Source organism: Lepidochelys olivacea (assembly GCF_965140295.1).
Source record: "Lepidochelys olivacea isolate rLepOli2 genome assembly, chromosome: 1".
Lineage (NCBI taxonomy): Eukaryota > Metazoa > Chordata > Testudines > Cheloniidae > Lepidochelys > Lepidochelys olivacea.
Window position 1 is genome coordinate 296,540,444 of NC_140411.1, and position 22,738 is coordinate 296,563,181.

At 45.5% G+C, this 22,738-nt stretch overlaps 1 long non-coding RNA gene across 3 annotated transcripts in view; it reads right to left on the reverse strand.

Moving 5' to 3' along the window:
• Positions 1-15,139: 15,139 nt before the first annotated feature.
• Positions 15,140-22,738, reverse strand: part of LOC311518040 — a 39,167-nt gene continuing 31,568 nt past the window's right edge. For all 3 annotated transcript variants that reach the window (XR_014710867.1, XR_014710868.1, XR_014710869.1), the window contains 2 exons: positions 20,866-20,921; positions 15,140-15,781 (listed from right to left, as the gene is read on the reverse strand). This is a non-coding gene — a long non-coding RNA (uncharacterized lncRNA). The remainder of the gene's footprint in view (positions 15,782-20,865; positions 20,922-22,738) is intronic.

Here is a 22,738-nt window from a genome sequence, read left to right on the forward strand (position 1 = left end):
GGGATGAAGAGGTGAAGGAATTGCTTTTGAGTTAATAGCAATGTACAACACATAGGGAATTTAATTCCTTAGCTATTTGATATTGTATTTTTTTGCAGACGTGTTCACAATAATCTAATAGAATTATGCAACATTTGACTTATGAACAGGCTCTCAGACACCACTATGATTGGGCATGATATAAGAACCGAGGCAGAGATTATCAAAAAATACTCATGGTATTCAACTATATTCATCAGATATAATGTTTAAAATATCTGATTTACAAAATTTCATTTAGTAGTTGGGTTGGAGGGAACAAGTTGGAGATTTTCAGAAGCAGTGCCCATTCAGCCTATACGTATGCTCCAGATATTCTTGTGCCCTGTACCAAAGATAGATAAATCTCCCCTGGCAAGCCACCCTCAGTTCCTTCTCAACAACCCTACCGCTTGAGCCAGAACATCTAGCATGCCTGCTTTCAGCCTAGCTCTAGCTTAGCTTTGTATTTTAGTCTTAGTATAGTTTAGCTTTCTAATTAGTCAGTTGTTTAATTTACTAGTTCAATGCCCCTTTTTTTATTTGGTGGTTTGTCTGTTGACTACCCCATCTTTTCTCCCCACACCCTTTCTCCGTTGAGGGGCTTTTCCGTGAAGGTAGTTGTCACTGGTTATGCTGGGATCCCCAAGCTTTAAGAGCTGCTTTTCTGGCTGGGAGTCTCGCCCTGTTAGCAACAGGCATTCCACGGTTTGGGAGACACCCACACACCAACCAAGATCAGCACTTCTTTCAAGAGCTGGTCTAGAAAAAATAGGTAACATTCAGGCTTCTTATGATGCAGCAAGCACAAAGACCAGTTTCAGAGCCGGGATCAGCGGACACCCCTGTACACCAGCCTTCAAGTGCACTTATTGCCCCATTGATCTCTGTATCCTGCTTACTGGGATCTTCACGGGATGAAGGTACTGACAGGGCTCCAAGTAAATGGAGTTCTGCATCTCCCACCAGAGAACATCTCGTTGAATAGATCCCAGTCACCTTAGAGAACAACGGTATTGGCGACCTCAGGTTCCAAAGAGAGTCACTTTGAGGCACCAGGATGTTCTAGTACTGGGAGCTCATCAAAGAACTCATGCTCTTCTAAGAGCCATGGTACCAAGCGGGCAGAATCCAATTTTCTGGGGCACCATTCAACTGCATTAGCCAACAGCCTTAGTCAAGACAAACCACAGAATGCCTCCAAAATCATTCCTAGATCTTTTAGAAAAACATCCAATCTTGATTTAAAAATTGTCAGTGATGGAGGATCCACTGGAAAATGGTTCCAATGGTTAATTACTCTATCACACCATTAAAAAATTAAGCCTTAGTTCCAGTCTAGCAATTGGATCATGTTATACCTTTCTCTGCTAGATTGAAGTGCTCATTTATTAAATATTTGTTCTTCACGTAGATACTTATAATTGTAATCAAGTCACCCCTTAGCCTTCCCTTTGTTAAGCTAAATAGATTGAGCTCTTTGAGTCTGTCACTATAAGACGTTTTCTAATTCTTTAATCATTCCTGTGGCTCTTTGAAATCTCTCCAATTTATCAACAACCTCCTTGAATTGTGAGCACCAGAACTGGACACAGTATTCCAGTAACATCATCCTAAATCTTCCTCCCCTTGCACCTACTTTCTTCCAGTCCCCTGAGCTCCAAGTCCTTGTCTCCTTACCCAACCAGTCCCAGTCTCCCACTTCATCCCAACTCTTAGTCCATTTCCATCTCCCCCAGTCCCCTGCCAGCCTCCAGTCCTAGTTTTCCCCCAACCTCCTCTTCCCAAGGTACTCTCCCCATCTCTCTGCATTTGAATCCGGCAGCTTCATCCTCCACGTTGCCTCGGCTCATCGGGGAGGACAATGAGAACACAGAAGAGCAGGCACTTTGAACAGGGCAATCAGCCAGGGTGACATACTGAAAGGGATGCGTTTGTTACCTCCCATGTGACCTGACCTGCTGACTGAGAGCCAGCTGGGCTTATGGAGGCAGCCAGCCAGCCAGGGAGAGAGACATGCATCGCTGGAGAGAGCAGCTCCAAGCTGCAACTTGACTAGACACTCTGTTGGGTAACTCATCCAGTGGGAGCAGCAGGAGTGGGTGCTCTGGGCTCCCCACTCTCCCAGAACAGTGGGCTTCCTGCATTGGAAGCCATGGGGAGTGGGGCTGGGCTGGAAGAGGCTCCCACTCTGATCTCTGGGATGGGTGGCTGAGGTTGAGGGGAGGGGGAGGAGGCGGGATGTGTGTGTCAGCAGCTTGCCTCTGCGTCCCAGCTGGGGAACTGGAGCAGCCTCCCTGCTACCTAGGTTGTGATGGGGGTGAGCCTGCTGCACTAACCTCCCTTAAGGGCCCCACTTGTCCAGGAAAGGGCTTGCTCTGTTTGCCAGCACTGCCGGCGGGAGCACACACTTAGCTCTGCATAGATGAGCACCATGCTAACCAGGTGTGCTGCAGCCTGCTCCCATCCATCCCATCCCTGGAGAGAGATGACACATGGGGGGGGGGGCATGCACGATCACATACCCTCCCCCCAACAAGTTTTTTGCCAGGATTTACCTGCCAAGCCCTCCCTCCCTCCCCTGCAGAGAGGCAAACGAACAGCAGATGCACCAAATAGCTGAGAGTAAGGGGGAAGCTGTCTGGGAAGGGGGGGGCATGACCCCACCTGTTGGGGGGGAACCTTTAAATTGTGGCCCCTATCCCCATCACAGGTAAGGGTCCTCCCTGCTCCTCTGGTCAGAAGCTTCACTCGCTTGGTCCCAGGGGCTGCCTCCCCAAAGTCAGGCAGTAGGGTGCACAGGAGATAAATGGGTGTGAGATCAGCTCCCCCATGTACCTGCCCCACCATCTCAACAGGAGTGGCAATGCGGGCCACAGCGGGTAGGAGAGTTGCATGCAGACTCACTGCACTCTTCCCCGTCCCAGGGATGTTCCCAACACAGTGGTTTTGTAGTTTTAATGGCAGATTAACCATTAAGTACACACTGTGTTGTAATTGAAATAAATATATTTGAAAAAAGTGTTCTTAAAATGAAAAACGTGCTGGGTCATCATCCGAGAGTGCTATAACATGAAGTATATGGCAGAAGGCAGGTAAAACAGAGCAGGAGACAGACAATTCTCCCCCAAGGAGTTCAGTCACAAATATAATTAACACATTTTTTTTAACGAGTGTCATCAGCATGGAAGCATGTCCTCTGGAATGGTGGCCGAAGCATAAAGGGGCATACGGATGTTTAGCATATCTGACACGTAAATACCTTGCAATGCTGGCTACAAAAGTGCCATGGGAATGCCTGTTCTCACTCAGCTGACATTGTAAATAAGAAGCAGGCAGCATATCTCCCGTAAATGTAAACAAACTTGTTTTTCTTAGCGATAGGCTGAACAAGAAGTAGGACTGAGTGGACTTGTCTGCTCTAACATTTTACATTGTTTTGGTTTTGAGTGCAGATATGTAACCAAAAGGCTCTACATTTGTAAGTTGCGCTATCATGATAAAGAGATTGCACTACAGTACTTGTATGAGGTGAATTGAAAAATACTATTTCTTTCGTTTGTCATTTTTACAGTGCAAATATTTGTAATAAAAATAATAATATAAAGTGAGCACTGTACACTTTGTATTCTGTGTTGTAACTGAAATCAATATATTTGAAAATGTAGAAAACATCCAAAAGTATTTTATAAATATCAATTGGCATTCTACTGTTTAACAGCGCAATTAAAACTGCAATTAATTGTGATTAATTTTTTTAATTGTGACTTATGTTTTTTAGTTAATTGCATGAGTAAACTGCACTTAATCAACAGCCCTAAAATTAAACACTGCGGGAGAGTGGAGCCCAGAAGTGATGGGGTGGGAGGAGCCTGTAGAGGCCAAGGGTTATGGGGGGAGCACCAAAATACAAGTTCACCTAGGGTGCCATTTTCCCTAAGGCCCTGCTGTAAGTTCACATGCCTGGATCCAGACGTGGCATGGCCCAAAACAGCCCAGAGATGCCACTGCTGAGAAATCCCACACTGTCCTGGGCTGGAGTATGCTTAATGTGGATGGAATCTTCAGGGAATTTCACTAGTAAAATCTAAGAAGTCTCTACTTAGCATGTGCGAACTGTGTTTTTTCAATGGTTTGTGAATTGACCAAATCTGGGTGGATTTTCACAAGGATGGCAAACAGCACATCTCTGACACAAAAGTCTCCCCCAGCCAAATTTCAAGTGCTTGCTCCAAAGTATGGGGCTGCTATAACTCTTCAAAGAAAAAGTTGCCAAAAGTTTTTAAGATAGGCATCGCATCATATTTTCCCTTAGCCTCATTCTTGGAAATGGTGAAACCATTTTTGGTGAAATTAAAAAAAATCAACCTGAGGCAGATATCCAGCATGGACAATTTCAGCCCGAATGGTTACTTTGGCAATATTACAAGCAACTGAAAACAGGTTATTACAACAGGAAATGTTGTGCAACCTTATAATAGGTGATGCTATTAACTCTGACTATAATATCTATAAAATAACTCTGATTGTTATTTTTGAAAAAGAGCCACAGGTAAGCGGTGGATTATCAGAAAGGCTCCTTGCTAACACTTATTAGTAAGGCTAAGATTTAGTCACTGGTATTTTTGGTAAAAGTCATGGACAAGTCACGGGCAATAAATAAAAATTCCCGTGACCTGTCCATGACTTTTACACAAAATACCTGTGACTAAATATCTACTTTTGGGGCCTTGCTGCTCTGGGGTCCCCTGCTGGGGGTGGGTGGGGAGGAGGCCTGCTCCAGTGCTGGAGGTTGACTGCCTCCCAGCCACTGCTCCCGGGAACCGCTCTCAGGACAGCCTCCAGGCACCCCTGGGGCCACTGTGCCAGCTGCCCTGGGATCACTGCTTCTTGGGTGGTCCCCAGGGCACCCCCAGGACCACTGCTCAGATGCTCCCTGGGGCCACCCCCAGGACCACTGCTCAGGCAGTCCGCAGGATCAGGCACACCAGCCGCTGCTTGGGCAGTCCCCAGAGCCAGCTGCCCACGGCCTCCTGAGCAGCAGCTGGTGCGGCGGGCCCCAGGTACCATCAAAACAGCTGGCCCTGGGTCACTCCAGCAGTGGCTGGTGCTGCTGGCCATGGGGCACCCGAGCAGCTGGCCCTGAAGTCAGCCACACCAGCTGCTGCGGAAGTCATGGAGGTTGTGGAAAGTCATGGAATCTGTGACATCCATGACCTCTGTGAAACAATCACAGCCTTACTTATTAGACAGAAAAAGGGTTTTCCCAGGTTACAAAACATAAAATGGCTAGATAATACTTGCCACGAGTGGCTAGTAAAAATAATTTATGAATCTAGGCTTTAGAAAGGAAGTTTTAAGTTTGATTTTAAATGTTGCATGTAGAGTGGTTGCTGAATGTAAGGTCTAGACATCTAATTTGTTAGTAAACTGGTAAAAAAAAAAAAGATAAAACTAAGCTGAGAAATTTCAGTTGTTATGTGCTTGTCTGGATGTCCAGATGCAGATGAGGGGTAATATGGTTAACTATGATTTTACTTTTGTAACACTAATAAATGTCCATTCTCAAACTCACAGTATAGATTTGCTTTCCTAGCTAGTAGAATAGTTTGATGTGTTGGTAGGGCAAGTTCCAAGGTTAGGGCCAAATTCAGACTTTAAAGAAAAATCACCCCCACAAGACAATTTTTCAAGACTTATGTAAAACTTGATCCTGCAAGGTCTGCCACTAACTTCAAGAGGAGCTGAGAGCACATGGCACCTTGTAGTAATGAGCCCATATTGCAGATGCTGGCTTGATATTTTTTCCCCTTACCTTCAATGTAGTTCATGCTCATGAAATTTGCCAGGCTGGCAACCTTCCAGAACCAAACTTCCATCCGAATGTGGGTGTGCCCTCTCAGTTCTTGGCTTCGCCACTGAGACTATAGCAATAGTACCAGCTGGGATGATGGTTTTTGTGTTGTGCACACCTCTTCCCTGAGGGCTGGATGCAGACCACTAACCACACAGTAACAACTTTCAGGCAATATGACTTGGTCCAATTTGTGCTAGGGACCTAGAGGGGAATGGCCGTACCATTGCAAGTTCCTTGCATAAGCTAGTTTGTTTACATCAGGGTGTCCCAAACTGTTTTCATAGTAATATTTCTCTAAGAGGAATAAAAGTATTCTGATGTCTACCCACATGAACAATTTTTTAAAATGAAGTGCTAGACAATGGGTCTTACTGGAAAAAAAAGCTGTGGATTGGGAGTATTGTAATGCTCTGGATGAAGAAGGATGCTCGCTTTTTCTCCTTTCTTGTTCATTTTAGCAGAAGACTCAGCAAACAAACCCATAAATATTCAGCTTGTAATATTCAGTACTGGGTCTGATTCTGGCAACTGCTAAAAAAAGAAAAAGAAAAAAGAAAAACCTCCTTTTTATTCAAAGAACTGAGAGGGAGGTTGAATTCAAACCCCTCCTACTCCTGTTCACTTCTATTTTGAATATTATTTATTTGTATTACCATAGCAGCCAAGGAGCCTTAGTCTTGGACAAGAACCACATTGTGCTTGAAGCCCAGACCACTGAGTTCAATGGGACAAGGCACTGGAATACTTTTAAGCATCTGGGCCCTGATGTCTTCAACAGGGATTCGGTGAGTGGGGCTTCTCCACCAGAAATATTATAGTTCTCTAAGTATGGATCCTCCTCAACATCAGGCAACTTGGGAACATAGGCAATTATCCACTTTTCCAGGTAAAGTAAAGATTACACATCAGAGGAGATGTAAGTTACACTTCAACAAGTAAGCCTTTCCTGTCTATTGACATATAACATCAATAAGTAGTGGAAGAAGTCTTAGTCTTGTGGCTAAGGCATTGGCTGGGGCCTCAAAAAATAAGGGTTCAATTCTAACTTTGCTACAAGCTTTGTGTGGGGCCCTAAGCATGTCATTTCACTGTGATTCAGTACCCCAGTTATAAAATAAGAAGAGTAATATTTCCCTATGTCATAAATATAAAGGGAAGGGTAAACACCTTTAAAATCCCTCCTGGCCAGAGGAAAAACCCTTTCACTTGTAAAGGGTTAAGAAGCTAAAGGTAACCTCGCTGGCACCTGACCAAAATGACCAATGAGGAGACAAGATACTTTCAAAAGCTGGGAGGAGGGAGAGAAACAAAAGGTCTGTGTCTGTCTGTGTGATGCTTTTGCTGGGGACAGAACAGGAATGGAGTCTTAGAACTTAGTACGTAACCTAGCTAGGTATGTGTTAGATTATGATTTCTTTAAATGGCTGAGAAAATAGCTGTGCTGAATAGAATAAATATTCCTGTCTGTGTGTCTTTTTTGTAACTTAAGGTTTTGCTTAGAGGGATTCTCTATGTTTTGAATCTAACTACCCTGTAAGGTATTTACCATCCTGATTTTACAGAGGTGATTCTTTTTTACTTCTATTAAAAGTCTTCTTGTAAGAACACCGAATGCTTTTTCATTGTTCTTAAGATCCAAGGGTTTGGGTCAGTTGTCACCTATGCAAATTGGTGAGGATTTTTACCAAACCTTCCCCAGGAAGTGGGGTGCAAGGGTTGGGAGGTTTTTTGGGGGGAAAGACGTTTACAAACAACGTTTTCTCAGGAACCCAGATAAAGTTTGGTGGTGGCAGTGGAAGTCCAAGGGCAAAGGGTAAAATAGTTTGTACCTTGGGGAAGTTTTAACTTAAGCTGGTAAAAGTAAGCTTAGGAGGTTTTCATGCAGGTCCCCACATCTGTACCCTAGAGTTCAGAGTGGGGGAGGAACCTTGACATGGCCTTTCATCTTTAATGTGTAAGTTCTGTGTGGATATTCTGTCTGCTACCTTGTATTTTATTGAACTCACTTGTAGAGAATATTACAGAGCAGAGCATACCCTTGCATATATTATCCTGTAAGAAAGCACCTACCTCCTTCTTCCCTCCCACCAATATACTTTGCATGACCACAGTCCCAAATTGTGTGTATGTTTTTTTAAGCTATCAAAGAAAACAGGTCCTTGTGTCTGAAATAAGATTTTGTTTAAAACCTTTCTGAGTCAAAGATTTTGATCCTGCCATTTTGATGTAGCATTTTACCACCAGCATCCACCTTTAACAGAGTTTGTTTCCCTCTTTTGGTTTCATTCTTCAACCTGTTCACCGAGGAGATCTTTAAACATGACATTTATCACTTGTATTTGTTTAGTTAGTTCACTGCTCATCTCTGAGTTTCAGTGAAGATCAGTATTGACTGTACGTGAGAGACTTGTGACGGTTATTATTTTTGAATCTGTAACATTCAAATTAAGTGCAAAGTCTGGTGAAAATACACATTTTGTTCTTCCTTTCAACACCCGTCTGATAGGGAATCACACTCTTTGACCTTGACAAATTATTTTCTTCTCCTTTATATTTTCTGGCTGCAGTCTGGATAGAATTAAACTTTTGTAGAACTCTAGTGCTGATTTTGATGCTGTTGATCAAGCAACAGGACCAGATTCCTCTCTATATTGTTCAGACACTTGGATATTAAGAGTTCTAATTAGGCTTCTAGCCAGTGATGGCTGAGTTGTGTCTCCCTGCACCATGAGGGACTTTCATGTCTAATGAGAATAAATCTCTAAGCAGTTTTTCTACAAGTTCTTTCCAGATTTCACTCTTCAAGGCTTATATCAAGGCCAATAAATCACAGGTTCTTCCACCATGCTCTTTTCAAGTTTTTGCACTGTATTGCAAAATTACAAAACTTTTTTTCTGGAAGAAGCCTCTCCATTGCTTTTTAGAGATTTTCCATTTGCTCTGTAGAGTTTTCCATTTGTCAAGCCTTTACAGGGATTATAAAAAGATACCTGAATTCAAAAAGAATAAATAGATAACTATCCCAATTTCCCTATGAAATATAGATGGAAGATACTATTGCATAGTTTGACAATGGGATATGATGTTTTGATATAATAGGTGGGCTAAAAATACCCAGTATTTAATGCCTGCAGGAATCAACTCATTTGAAGATTAACCTTCAAGAGTATCTACTTAAGAGAATGAAACAAAACTAGGAATAATTTTACTATTTCCAAATCCAGATAAAACTTCTGACAGGGTGAAGTACATTGTTATTGGGTTTTTCAATAATAAGATATTATCTGGCCCTAAATTCAGGTAATGAATATTGATAAATAATATATAATATGTTGATGAGCATGGTATCCAAATAGCTATATTTATGTTATTAAACATAATGGCAAATAATGGCAAATGGCAATTATTTGGCAAATAGATGGCAAATAATAGAGACAAGAGAGTCCCAACAAAAAGGATATTTGGTCTATGTGGTAGTCAAAAACTAAATGTAAGGTAGGCACTAAATGCTTAGCCAAGGAATTGACAAAGGAACACATTTTGAGGCCTTGTCAGAAAAACACGGGAAAGTTTTTTCAATATAACTTAAGGTGAGAATTTAAACCAATAAAGTTAAACTGGTATAACCCATGTTAGACATTCTTATTCCAATATAATAGGATCTTTTTTCAGGTTAATTTATATTGCTTAGGCAGGAGTTTAAGCTAAACTGAAAAATAAAAAAGCCATACTAAAATAAGAGTGTCCAAATAGGGAGTTATGCTTGTATACCTGTATAACTATATTGGTATAACTGGTAAAACTTTACTGTGTAGATAAGGCCTGAGAGGTACTGAACACCCACAACACCCACTGACTTTCATAGGAGGTGCAGAGGCTCTGCAGGTAGTGTTAATACTCCGCAGCATTGATCCCACCATAGGTAAGAGTTAATATAGATCATAAACTTAGCCTAGAAGTGAAGTGGGGAAGCCACAAGATAGCAGAATGCTTAGTACCAACAATTTGTAACAAAAGAAGACATTCTGAAGTAAAAATCCACAATTGTTACAGAAAATGTCCAATGAATTACACAAGTCAGACTGGTATGAAACATGTGCTACTCCTGGGGGAATTCTATGCCATTGCACAATGCAGAATTTTGCAGAAATTAATGTGTGTGCAGAATTTCCCTTTTTCCCCCACAGAAACGGGCTGCAGAGATGTTGGCCACCACTAGGGGCTGTTGAACCCGGCAGCGCCCAGTTCGCAAATAGAAGAAAAGGCCTGGGACAGAGGGAGGAAACTGGAGGGTTCCCAGCAGCTGCAATTCCGAGCGTACTCTGAAGGAAGGAGGTGGTGTGCAGGAAACTCCTTGCAAGCCCAGGACCCAGCATCAGGCTGTTTCTCCCTCTGGATCCCTGGGCTCGAGGAGGGTAGGGTCTGTGAGTGTCTGAGCGGGGGTGGGAATGGGACGGCTAGGCTCGGGGGGGCTGGGAGAAAGGGGAGACTCACACCCTCTCCCCCCTCAGAGCCCAGTCTGGGCCAAGGGGGCCCAATGGCTGGCCTCTGGGGGGTAGGGGTGTGAGTGTCTGGATGTGGGGGGGCGGGGGAATGGCTGGGCTCTTGGGGGTAGAGGTGTGAGTGTCTGGCCACCTGATGGGGCTCTGGGGAGGAGGAGCCAGAGAAACAGGAACTGGGTTGTCATAAGGGGTTTTTTAACTCTCTACTCCTGGGGGAATTTTCATGCGTGTCTGTTTTGTTACAGACCTACTGGCTGACAGGTATTCTGAAATAAATTACCAGAATAATTGAAACTGGCATGATTATATAGTGTTATTTTGACAAATAACATTTGCAGAATTTTGCAGAATTTTAAAATATTGTGTGCAGAATTTTTAATTTTTTGGTGCAGAACTCCCTCAGGAGTAATGTGTAAAGTCTGGAGACAACCAAACGTGTTACCAGAATACAGGTGCATATACATGTGTGCCCATTTTTTGCTTGGGCTGTGGGGCAATATGTATGGTTCTGGAATACTTGGATATTTAGCTTTGCCATAATAAATGTAAGCTGTAATGTGACTTACTTGTTCAAGCCACTCCTGCTAAGGAAGAATAATTAGCCTAGTGGGCGTGTTTAGGGGCCATTGCTGGGTCATATCAGTAGCAAATGTGCAAACACACTCCCTCCCACTTCCGTTCACACTCAGTTTTAAAAAATTCTTAATCTCCTGGGTCACAAAGTGACATAACAGAGCCTGACCTTTACTTAGTCACTCTCTTTCCTGAAACTGAACAATTTACTGAACACAGTTGCCTAGATGCAGTCAGATAGGAAGGAAAAGAGGGCTATTTTGAACAAACAGACTTACACAATGCTATCAGTGAGTGGAGGCATTGTCCTGGAGGGGTTAGGTTGTTTTTTTTTTTTGGCTCATCCTAAATGGCTTAATCACTAGGAATTTGAAAACATAACCAGCTCTATGTAGTGTGTCTGTACTATGACTGGTTTTCCTATGGTGGTTCCATTAAGAATGAGTTTGTCCAATAAACAATAAAGTGAAGCAGTCTTTTAATTGGATACTGTGGGCTTTTCCATTTTTCATTATACTTTGCTGCACAGTGCATCCTAGAGTAATCAAATTGCTTTTAGAGATAATGTATATATTTATATATATAAGCTGAGAGCTACTAAAATTTCATCTAGACAGCCTTATAGGTAGTGTTGGGGAGGAGCCAGAGGTCTTGACATATGTAGGTGGTACATGTAAGTACCAGACATAGGGAAAAGTAGGAGAGAGGTCTTGGAGGCCAAATTTAGGCTGCTAGATAAGAGATTAAAGTTCAGGACTTCCACGATAGCATTTCTGAAATGCTTCCAGTTCCATGTGCAGGGCTAGTAAGACACACAGAACTGCAGTGTTTCAACGTGTGGACGAGACAACAGTGTAGGGATTTAGGTTTATTAGGAACTGGGGCATCTTCTGATGAAGGACTGGCCCGTATGGGAGTCACAATGGAACATAAAATCAAAAAGGTTGCAGAAGGTTTTTTAAACAAAGGGCTGGGGGAAAGCCAAAAAGGTGTGGAGGAGCACATGGTTCAGGGAGAGAAGTCTGTTAGGAATGAATTTACTAAAGAGAGAACTCTATATCCTAGTAAAGAGGACAGAAAAAAACTTGATAAAGTACAGGTAGGAGCTAGTGAGGAACAGTCAAACAAACTAAAGTCCCATTTAAAAATAACACATGAAGGCAAACAACTGAATATTGACCAAAATGTACCTGTGCTTATATACAAATGCTAGAAGTCTAAATACTACTCGAGGTGAACTAGACTGCCTGGCACTAAATGAGGATATTGATATAATAGGCATCACAGAAACTTGGTGGAATGAGGATAATCAATGGGGGGCAGTAATACCAGGGTATAAAATATTATTGGAATGAGAGAGTAGGTCACCCTGGTGGGAGTGACACTATATATAAAAGGAAGCATATAGTCAAAATCAGGAAAAAAATCTTAAATGAAACAAAGTGTACCATAGGATCGCTATGGGTATGTCTACACTACGGAATAAGGTCGAATTTATAGAAGTCGGTTTTTTAGAAATCGGTTTTATATATTCGAGTGTGTGTGTCCCCACAGAAAATGCTCTAAGTGCATTAAGTGCATTAACTCGGCGGAGTGCTTCCACAGTACCGAGGCTAGAGTCGACTTCCGGAGCATTGCACTGTGGATAGCTATCCCACAGTTCCCGCAGTCTCCGCTGCCCATTGGAATTCTGGGTTGAGATCCCAATGCCTGATGGGGCTAAAACATTGTCGCGGGTGGTTCTGGGTACATATCGTCAGGCCCCCGTTCCCTCCCTCCCTCCCTCCCTCCGTGAAAGCAAAGGCAGACAATTGTTTCGCGCCTTTTTTCCTGAGTTACCTGTGCAGACACCATACCACAGCAAGCATGGAGCCCGCTCAGGTAACCGTCACCCTATGTCTCCTGGGTGCTGGCAGATGCGGTACGGCTTTGCTACACAGTAGTAGCAACCCCTTGCCTTCTGGCAGCAGACGGTGCAGTACGATTGGTAGCCGTCCTCGTCGTGTCCGAGGTGCTCCTGGCCACGTTGGCTGGGAGCGCCTGGGCAGACATGGGCACAGGGACTAAGTGGAGTGACTGGAGTGACTTGACCAGGTCATTCTCTTTAGTCCTGCAGTCAGTCCTATTGAACCGTCTTATGGCGAGCAGGCAGGCGATACGGATTGCTAGCAGTCGTACTGTACCATCTTCTGCCGGGCAGGCAAGAGATGAGGATTGCTAGCAGTCGTATTGTACCATCTTCTGCCAGGCAGGCAAGAGATGAGGATGGCGAGCAGTCGTACTGTACCATCTTCTGCCGAGCAGCCATGAGATGTGGATGGCATGCAGTCCTTCTGCACCGTCTGCTGCCAGCCAAAGATGTAAAAGATAGATGGAGTGGATCAAAACAAGAAATAGACCAGATTTGTTTTGTACTCATTTGCCTCCTCCCCTGTCTAGGGGACTCATTCCTCTAGGTCACACTGCAGTCACTCACAGAGAAGGTGCAGTGAGGTAAATCTAGACATGTATCAATCAGAGGCCAGGCTAACCTCCTCGTTCCAATAAGAACAATAACTTAGGTGCACCATTTCTTATTGGAACCCTCCGTGAAGTCCTGCCTGAAATACTCCTTGATGTAAAGACACCCCCTTTGTTGATTTTAGCTCCCTGAAGCCAACCCTGTAAGCTGTGTCATCAGTCGCCCCTCCCTCCGTCAGAGCAACGGCAGACAATCGTTCCGCCCCTTTTTTCTGTGCGGATGCCATACCAAGGCAAGCATGGAGGCCGCTCAGCTCACTTGGGCAATTAGGAGCACATTAAACACCACACGCATTATCCAGCAGTATATGCAGCACCAGAACCGGGCAAAGCGATACCGGGCGAGGAGGCGACGTCAGCGCGGTCACGTGAGTGATCAGGACATGGACACAGATTTCTCTGACAGCATGGGCCCTGCCAATGCATGCATCATGGTGCTAATGGGGCAGGTTCATGCTGTGGAACGCCGATTCTGGGCTTGGGAAACAAGCACAGACTGGTGGGACTGCATAGTGTTGCAGGTCTGGGACGATTCCCAGTGGCTGCGAAACTTTCGCATGCGTAAGGGCACTTTCATGGAACTTTGTGACTTGCTTTCCCCTGCCCTGAGGCGCATGAATACCAAGATGAGAGCAGCCCTCACAGTTGAGAAGCGAGTGGCGATAGCCCTGTGGAAGCTTGCACTCCAGACAGCTACCGGTCAGTTGGGAATCAATTTGGAGTGGGCAAATCTATTGTTGGGGCTGCTGTGATGCAAGTAGCCCACGCAATCAAAGATCTGCTGATATCAAGGGTAGTGACCCTGGGAAATGTGCAGGTCATAGTGGATGGCTTTGCTGCAATGGGATTCCCTAACTGTGGTGGGGCCATAGACTGAACCCATATCCCTATCTTGGCACCGGAGCACCAAGCCGCCGAGTACATAAACCGCAAGGGGTACTTTTCGATAGTGCTGCAAGCTCTGGTGGATCACAAGGGACAGTTCACCAACATCAACGTGGGATGGCCGGGAAAGGTACATGACGCTTGCATCTTCAGGAACTCTGGTCTGTTTCAAAAGCTGCAGGAAGGGACTTTATTCCCAGACCAGAAAATAACTGTTGGGGATGTTGAAATGCCTATAGTTATCCTTGCGGACCCAGCCTACCCCTTAATGCCATGGCTCATGAAGCCATACACAGGCAGCCTGGACAGTAGTCAGGAGCTGTTCAACTACAGGCTGAGCAAGTGCAGAATGGTGGCAGAATGTGCATTTGGATGTTTAAAGGCGCGCTGGCGCAGTTTACTGACTCGCTTAGACCTCAGCGAAACCAATATTCCCACCGTTATTACTGCTTGCTGTGTGCTCCACAATATCTGTGAGAGTAAGGGGGAGACGTTTATGGCGGGGTGGGAGGTTGAGGCAAATCGCCTGGCTGCTGGTTACGTGCAGCCAGACACCAGAGTGGTTAGAAGAGCACAGGAGGGCGCGGTATGCATCAGAGAAGCTTTGAAAACCAGTTTCATGACTGGCCAGGCTACGGTGTGAAAGTTCTGTTTGTGTCTCCTTGATGAAACCCCCCCGCCCCTTGGTTCACTCTACTTCCCTGTAAGCTAACCACCCGCCCCTCCTCCCTTCAATCACCGCTTGCAGAGGCAATAAAGTCATTGTTGCTTCACATTCATGCATTCTTTATTCATTCATCACACAAATAGGGGGATGACTACCGAGGTAGCCCAGGAGGGGTGGTGGAGGAGGGAAGGAAAATGCCACACAGCACTTTAAGCACAGCACTTTAAAAGTTTACAACTTTAAAATTTATTGAATGACAGCCTTCTTTTTTTTGGGCAATCCTCTGTGGTGGAGTGGCTGGTTGGCCGGAGGCCCCCCACCGCGTTTTTGGGCATCTGGATGTGGAGGCTATGGAACTTGGGGAGGAGGGCGGTTGGTTACAGAGGGGCAGCAGTGGCAGTCTGTGCTCCCGCTGCCTTTGCTGCAGCTCAACCATACACTGGAGCATACTGGTTTGGTCCTCCAGCAGCCTCAGCATTGAATCCTGCTTCCTCTCATCACGCTGCCGCCACATTTGAGCTTCAGCCCTGTCTTCAGCCCGCCACTTACTCTCTTCAGCCCGCCACCTCTCCTCCCGGTCATTTTGTGCTTTCCTGCACTCTGACATTATTTGCCTCAACGCATTCGTCTGTGCTCTGTCAGTGTGGGAGGACAGCATGAGCTCAGAGAACATTTCATCGCGAGTGCATTTTTTTTTCTTTCTAAGCTTCACTAGCCTCTGGGAAGGAGAAGATCCTGTGATCATTGAAACACATGCAGCTGGTGGAGAAAAAAAAGGGACAGCGGTATTTAAAAAGACACATTTTATAAAACAGTGGCTACACTCTTTCAGGGTAAACCTTGCTGTTAACATTACATACATAGCACATGTGCTTTCGTTACAAGGTCGCATTTTGCCTCCTCCCACCGCGTGACTACCCCCTCAACCTTCCCCCCTCCCTGTGGCTAACAGCAGGGAACATTTCTGTTTAGCCACAGGCAAACAGCCCAGCAGCAATGGGCTCCTCTGAGTGTCCCCTGAAGAAAAGCACTCTATTTCAACCAGGTGACCATGAATTATGTCTCACTCTCCTGAGGATAACACAGAGAGATAAAAAACGGATGTTGTTTGAATGCCAGCAAACATACACTGCAATGCTTTGTTCTACAATGATTCCCGAGTACGTGTTACTGGCCTGGAGCGGTAAAGTGTCCTACCATGAAGGATGCAATAAGGCTGCCCTCCCCAGAAACCTTTTGCAAAGGCTTTAGGAGTACATCCAGGAGAACCGCGAATGCCAGGGCAAAGCAATCCTTTCACATGCTTGCTTTTAAACCATGTATAGTATTTTAAAAGGTACACTCACCAGAGGTCCCTTCTCCGCCTGCTGGGTCCAGGAGGCAGCCTTGGGTGGGTTCGGGGGGTACTGGCTCCAGGTCTAGGGTGAGAAACAGTTCCTGGCTGTCGGGAAAACCGGTTTCTCTGCTTGCTTGCTGTGAGCTATCTACAACCTCATCATCATCATCATCTTCTTCATCCCCAAAACCTGCTTCCATATTGCCTCCATCTCCATTGAAGGAGTCAAACAACACGGCTGGGGTAGTGGTGGCTGAACCCCCTAAAATGGCATGCAGCTCATCATAGAAGCGGCATGTTTGGGGCTCTGACCCGGAGCGGCCATTCGCCTCTCTGGTTTTCTGGTAGGCTTGCCTCAGCTCCTTCAGTTTCACGTGGCACTGCTTCGGGTCCCTGTTATGGCCTCTGTCCTTCATGCCCTGGGAGCTTTTGACAAAGGTTTTGGCATTTCGAAAACTGGAACGGAGTTCTGATAGCACAGATTCTTCTCCCCAAACAGCGATCAGATCCCGTACCTCCCATTCGGTCCATGCTGGAGCTCTTTTGCGATTCTGGGACTCCATCATGGTCACCTGTGCTGATGAGCTCTGCATGGTCACCTGCAGCTTGCCACGCTGGCCAAACAGGAAATGAGATTCAAAAGTTCCCAGTTCTTTTCCTGTCTACCTGGCCAGTGCATCTGAGTTGAGAGTGCTGTCCAGAGCGGTCACAATGGAGCACTCTGGGATAGCTCCCGGAGGCCAATACCATCGAATTGTGTCCACAGTACCCCAAATTCGAGCCGGCAAGGCCGATTTAAGCGCTAATCCACTTGTCAGGGGTGGAGTAAGGAAATCGATTTTAAGAGCCCTTTAAGTCAAAATAAAGGGCTTCATCGTGTGGACGGGTGCAGGTTTACATCGATTTAATGCTGCTAAATTCAACCTAAAGTCCTAGTGTAGACCAGGGCTATGGTTAGAAATGCCATGTGTGAATAAAAAGAGTACAGCAATAGGATTATATTACTGACCACCTCACCAGGAAATGCTGAGGGAGGTTAGAGAGGCTACAAAAGTAGAAAGTCCAATAATCAGAAGTGATTTCCACTATCCTCATATCGACCGGGTAAATGTCACTTCAGGGTGTGATGGCGAGATAACATTTCTAGACACCATAAATGACTGCCTCTTGGAGCAGCTAGTCCTGCAATCCACAAGGGGAGAGGCAATTCTTGATTTAGTCCTAAATGGAGTACAGGATCTGATCCAAGAGGTAACCATAGCCGAACTGCTCCATAACAGAGTCCATAATGTAATTAAATTCAAAATCCTTCTGGGGGGATTAATACCAAAAAACCCCACCACAGTAACATTTAACTTTAAAAAGGGGAACTACTCAAAAATGAGGCTGTTTGTTAGGTGGAAATTAACAGGAGCTGTCACAAGAGTTAAATGCCCACAAGCAGCCTAGGAGCCATTTAAAAACTCCATAATAGAGTCTGAGACTAAATGTATACTCCAAATCAGAAAAGACAGGAGGAAGACCAAAAAAATGCCCCCATGGGTAAACAGTAGAGTAATGGAGGCCATGAGAGGCAAAAAACCCTCATCCTTTAAAATCTGGAAGTCAAAACCTAGTGAGGATAATAGGAAGGAGCACAAATTTTGGCAGATTAAGTGTAAAAATATAATAAGGCCAGCCAAGAAAGAATTTGAGAAGCAACTTGCTAGAGATGCAAAAACTAACAGTAAGAATTTTTTTAAGCACATCAGAAGCAGGAAGCCTGCCACGCAATGACAAAGGTGCTAAAGGAGCACTCAAGGAAGACAAGGTCATTGCAGAGAAGCTAAATGAATTCTATGCATCAGTCTTCACCTCAGAGGATGTGGGAGATGCCCACATCACAGCTATTCTTTTTGGATGACAATTCCGAAATACTGCTTCACACTGATGTGTCAATAGAAGATGTTTTAGAACAAACTGATATATCAAACAGTAATAAGTCACCAGGACCAGATGGTATTCACCCAAGAGTTCTGAAGGAACTCAAATAGGAAATTGCAGAAGGAAAGGTTACTCACCCTTGTGCAGTAAATGTATTTCTTCAAGATGTATGTCCCTGTGAGTGATCCACTTCAAGTGTGCATATGCCCCAAGTGCCCTCAATCAGAGATTTTCATTAGCAACATCCATTCGGCTCACACATGCACTCCAAACATCCTCATGCCCCGTGCTGAAGCTCTATAGGGCTGGTGGGTGAACTGCCTCGGTTTCTTTACTACTGCGAAGTCCCACCAAGAAACTCTGAAGCAGAGGTGAAGGAGGGCGGGTAGTGGAGCAGCCATAGGGACACACATCTTGAAGAACTACAATTACTGCAAAGGGTGAGTAACCTCTCTTTCTTCTTCTTCAAGTAGTGTTGCTTTGGGTGCTCCACTTCAGTGACTATCCCTGGGAGGAGGGAGCTTCAGAACAGAGACCAGTAGAGAAGTCAGAACTGCACTGCCCACTGCCATGTCAGATCTACAGGCATGGACCAAGGCATAGTGTTTGGAGAAGGTATGTACTGAAGACCCATAGCAGTCATGCAGATTTCAGATACTGGAAAGTCCTTCAGTAAGGTCACAGATGTTGACTGCAACCTAGTAGAGTGGGGCTTGGTCTACACTACAAAGTTAGGTCGACACATACTGTGTTAGGTTGAGTTAATAATGTATATGTCTACACTACTGAGTCCCTTCCGCCAATCTAAAGGGCTTGTAAAGTCGACTTCTGTATTCCACCTCCGCGAGAGGCGTAGTGGTTCAGTTGACATCCATACATCAACATGGGGATAGTGTAGACACTGCGCTGTGTAATTTGAATGAATTGGTCTTCAGGAGGTGTCCCCCAGTGCTCTGCTGTGACCGCTCTGGAGAGCACTTTCAACTCCACTGCACTTCAGCCAGGTACACAGGAAACAGCCGCCCCCCTGTTAAAGCTGCGGGAACATTTGAATTTTCATTTCCTGTTTTATCGGCATGGAGAGCTCGTCAGCACAGCTGACAATGGATGCTCAAGGCCGCAAACATGCTCCAGCATGGAGCACACAGGAGGTAGTGGATCTTATTTCTGTTTGGGGAGAAGAGTCTGTGCAGGCAGAACTCTGAACCAGCAGAAGAAACACTAACATCTTTGCCAAGATTGCATGGGGTATGGGGGAGAAGGGCTACACCGGGGGCACAGCAGTGCCACGTGAAAAAAGAGTTTTGACGAGCTTACCAGAAGACAAGGGAGGTGAACAGTCGCTCTGGTTCTGAGCCACAGACATGCCGCTTCTATGAGGAGCTGCATGCAATTCTAGGCGGCAACCCCACCACTACCCCAAAATGCTCCGTGGATACCTCCCAGGAGCCCCAGGAGACCTCGGGCAACAACTAGAAGGACATTGTTGACGATGAACAGGAGGAGGAGGAGAATGCATGGCAGGCAAATGGAGGATCCATTTTCCCCGACAGCCAAGAACTTTTAAAAACTCTGGAGCCCATCCCCTCACAGGACCAATTTTCGGCTGAGTGTGATGCCGGGGAAGGCACCTCTGGTGAGTACACATTTTCAATCAGACTGTAGGGGTTACATACTATTATTTTTAATGTTGAATTTGAATTAAAAAATTGGGATAGAAGTTATCAACAGCCACTCCAGGTACACAGAGGGTACTCTCTGGAAAAGACTGTTTGTGTGCCTGGGGATGGCCCAGGAATCCTCCCTTGAGATCTCTAGGAAGCGTTCGTTGAGGTACTCTGCAATCCTTTGCAGAAGGTTTCTGGGAAGAGCTGCCTTATTTCTTCCACCACGAAAGGACACTTTTCCATGCCACTCCAGTATTAACTCTGCTGGCATCACTGTGGCACACAGCATTGCAGCATAAGGACCAGGTCTGTACCCAGACGCTTGCAGCATCTGCTCCCTTTCTGCCTCTGTCACCCTCAGGAGAGCGGTATCGCATATGGTCACCTAGGAGAAATGGGAAGGTTTTAAATGCTAGCCCTTAAACTGCAAGCAATTTGATAAGTAATCTGCCCCTGTTAGGTGAATTCTGGTCAAACAACCACACTTTCCTGAGCATGCCCTGGTTGTGCTTGGAAGGCATCACTGCGTATTGCAGGGGTGGGAGGCACGACGCTGTTCATCTCCCTGTTCATCTCCCTTCCACCCCAACCCGGTGCCACTTTTGTAACAATCAAACTATTTGTGGGTCTTTACGCTGGTGCCTGTCTTCAAGCACCATCCAGGTTGCTATGGGAAAGGGGGTTGTGCTGAGGTTGCAACCAGTGATCCTAAGGATGTCTTAACAAAAGCTACAGCACAAAACCTCTCGCCCAGGCCTCGTGGCCTGATTCACCAGGGCTGTAGCAGCAAACCGACTCTTGCAGTAGCCAGCAGTTCTGCTTAAGTTGTGGCTTGCAGGGAAGTGCACTGAGGGTTTTTTCTTTTATAAAAAGATTTAACCTTGCACCAGAAACAATGTATGCACTGTCAATATTACCCTTGTGCTTTGTATTCTTTGCAGCTGAAACCTTGTCCGTAGGCACATCCTCCATGCTGAAACAGAGAGTTTCCCAGATTAGAAGGTGGAAAAGAAGACTTGGGAGGACATGTTCAATGAGTTAATGCGTGCCTCCGAGAGTGACAAGATGGAGCTCAGTGCATGGAGGACTGTGCTGTCAGAGAGCCTACACAATGACTGCGAGGACAGAATAGCATGCAGGGAACACATGCGTGACACACAGGACAAGATGGTACAGATTATGAGGGAGCAAACCGGTTGAGGTTCAAGAAAGGGAGCTGGACACTACAGTTCCTCTGCAGCCTGTGCTGAACCTGCTGCCATTGTTGCCAAGTTCCACATCCTCCTCTCTCAGACGTCCTAGGATATGGGGGCGGAAAGTCTAGTATCCCTTGCACTCAACTCCAGGGGAGGGTGCAAGGACGAGAAGGTGCCCATTCCCACACTTCTGATTGTTACTGCAGTGCAATTGTAAGCAAGCTGTCCTTGTTCCTCCTCCCCCCCCACAGTGTTATCAGCCCTTCTGCCCCAGGTTGTCTTACTTTTCTTTGCTGTTTCTCAAAGTTTGTGAGCATAATAAAAATCAATGGATTGAGGAGAAAAGGCTCTTTATTCATTTAGCACACTGTGGTTAGCGGGGGTGTAATTTACAGGGGAGTACATGCAATGAAGGGGACAGCTAGGTAAGGAACAACACACGTAAGTGTCACATTACTGTGGGTCATTGATTAAACTAGTTTTCAAAGCCTCACGGAGACGCAGTGCACCTCGATGTGATCTTCTTATTGCCCTGGTGTCTGGCTGCTCAAAACTGGCTGCCAGGTGATCTGCCTTCACCCCCCACACTGCCAGAAACTTTTCTCCCTTTGTTTCATGGATATTATGGAGCACACAGCACGCAGCAACAATAATAGGGATATTGCTTTCACTGAGGTCTAACCTAGTAAGCAAACTACGCCAGTGGGCTTTTAAACATCCAAAGGCACATTCTACCACCATTCTGCCTTGTTCAACCTATGGTTGAACCACTCCTTACTGCTGTCCAGGCTGCCTCTGTACAGCTTCATGAGCCATGGGAGCAAGGGGTAGGCTGGATCTCTCAGGATCACAATTGGCATTTCATCATCACCCAGGGTTATTTTGCAGTCTGGAAAGAAATTTCCTTCTTGCAGCTTTCTGAACAAACAAGAGTTTCTAAAGATGCGTGCATCATGCACCTTTCCTGACCATCCTATGCTGATGTTGGTGAAATGGCTCCTGTGATTCACCAGCACTTGCAACACCATTAAGAAGTACCCCTTTCAATTTATGTACTCTTTGGCAAGGTGGTCTGCTGCCGAATTAGGGATATGCATTCTGTCTATCACCCCACCGCAGTTAGGGAACCCCATCATGGCAAAAGCATCCACTATGTCCTGTACATTTCACAGAGTCACTACCCTTCTGAGCAGAAGTCTATTGATTGCCCTGGCAACTTGGATCACAGCAGACCCCATGAAAGATTTACTGACTCTAAATTGATTCCACACTGACCAGTAGCAGTCTGGTGTTGCAAGCTTCCACAGAGCTATCACCACTCATTTCTCAACTGTCAGAGCAACTCTCTTTTTAGTATCGCTGCGCTTCAGGGCTGGGGAAAGCTCTTCACACAGTTCCATGAAAATGCCCTTGCACATTTGAAAGTTCTGCAGTGACTGCTCATCATCCCATAGCTGCATAACTGTGCATCCCACCAGTCAGTGCTTGTTTCCCGGGTCCAGAAGAGGCACTCCACCATGTCAAGGTGATACACAACTGTTGTCCGCATCTGTGAATTGCTCTGCTGCATGGCTTCCAGCAGGACTGCTTGCAT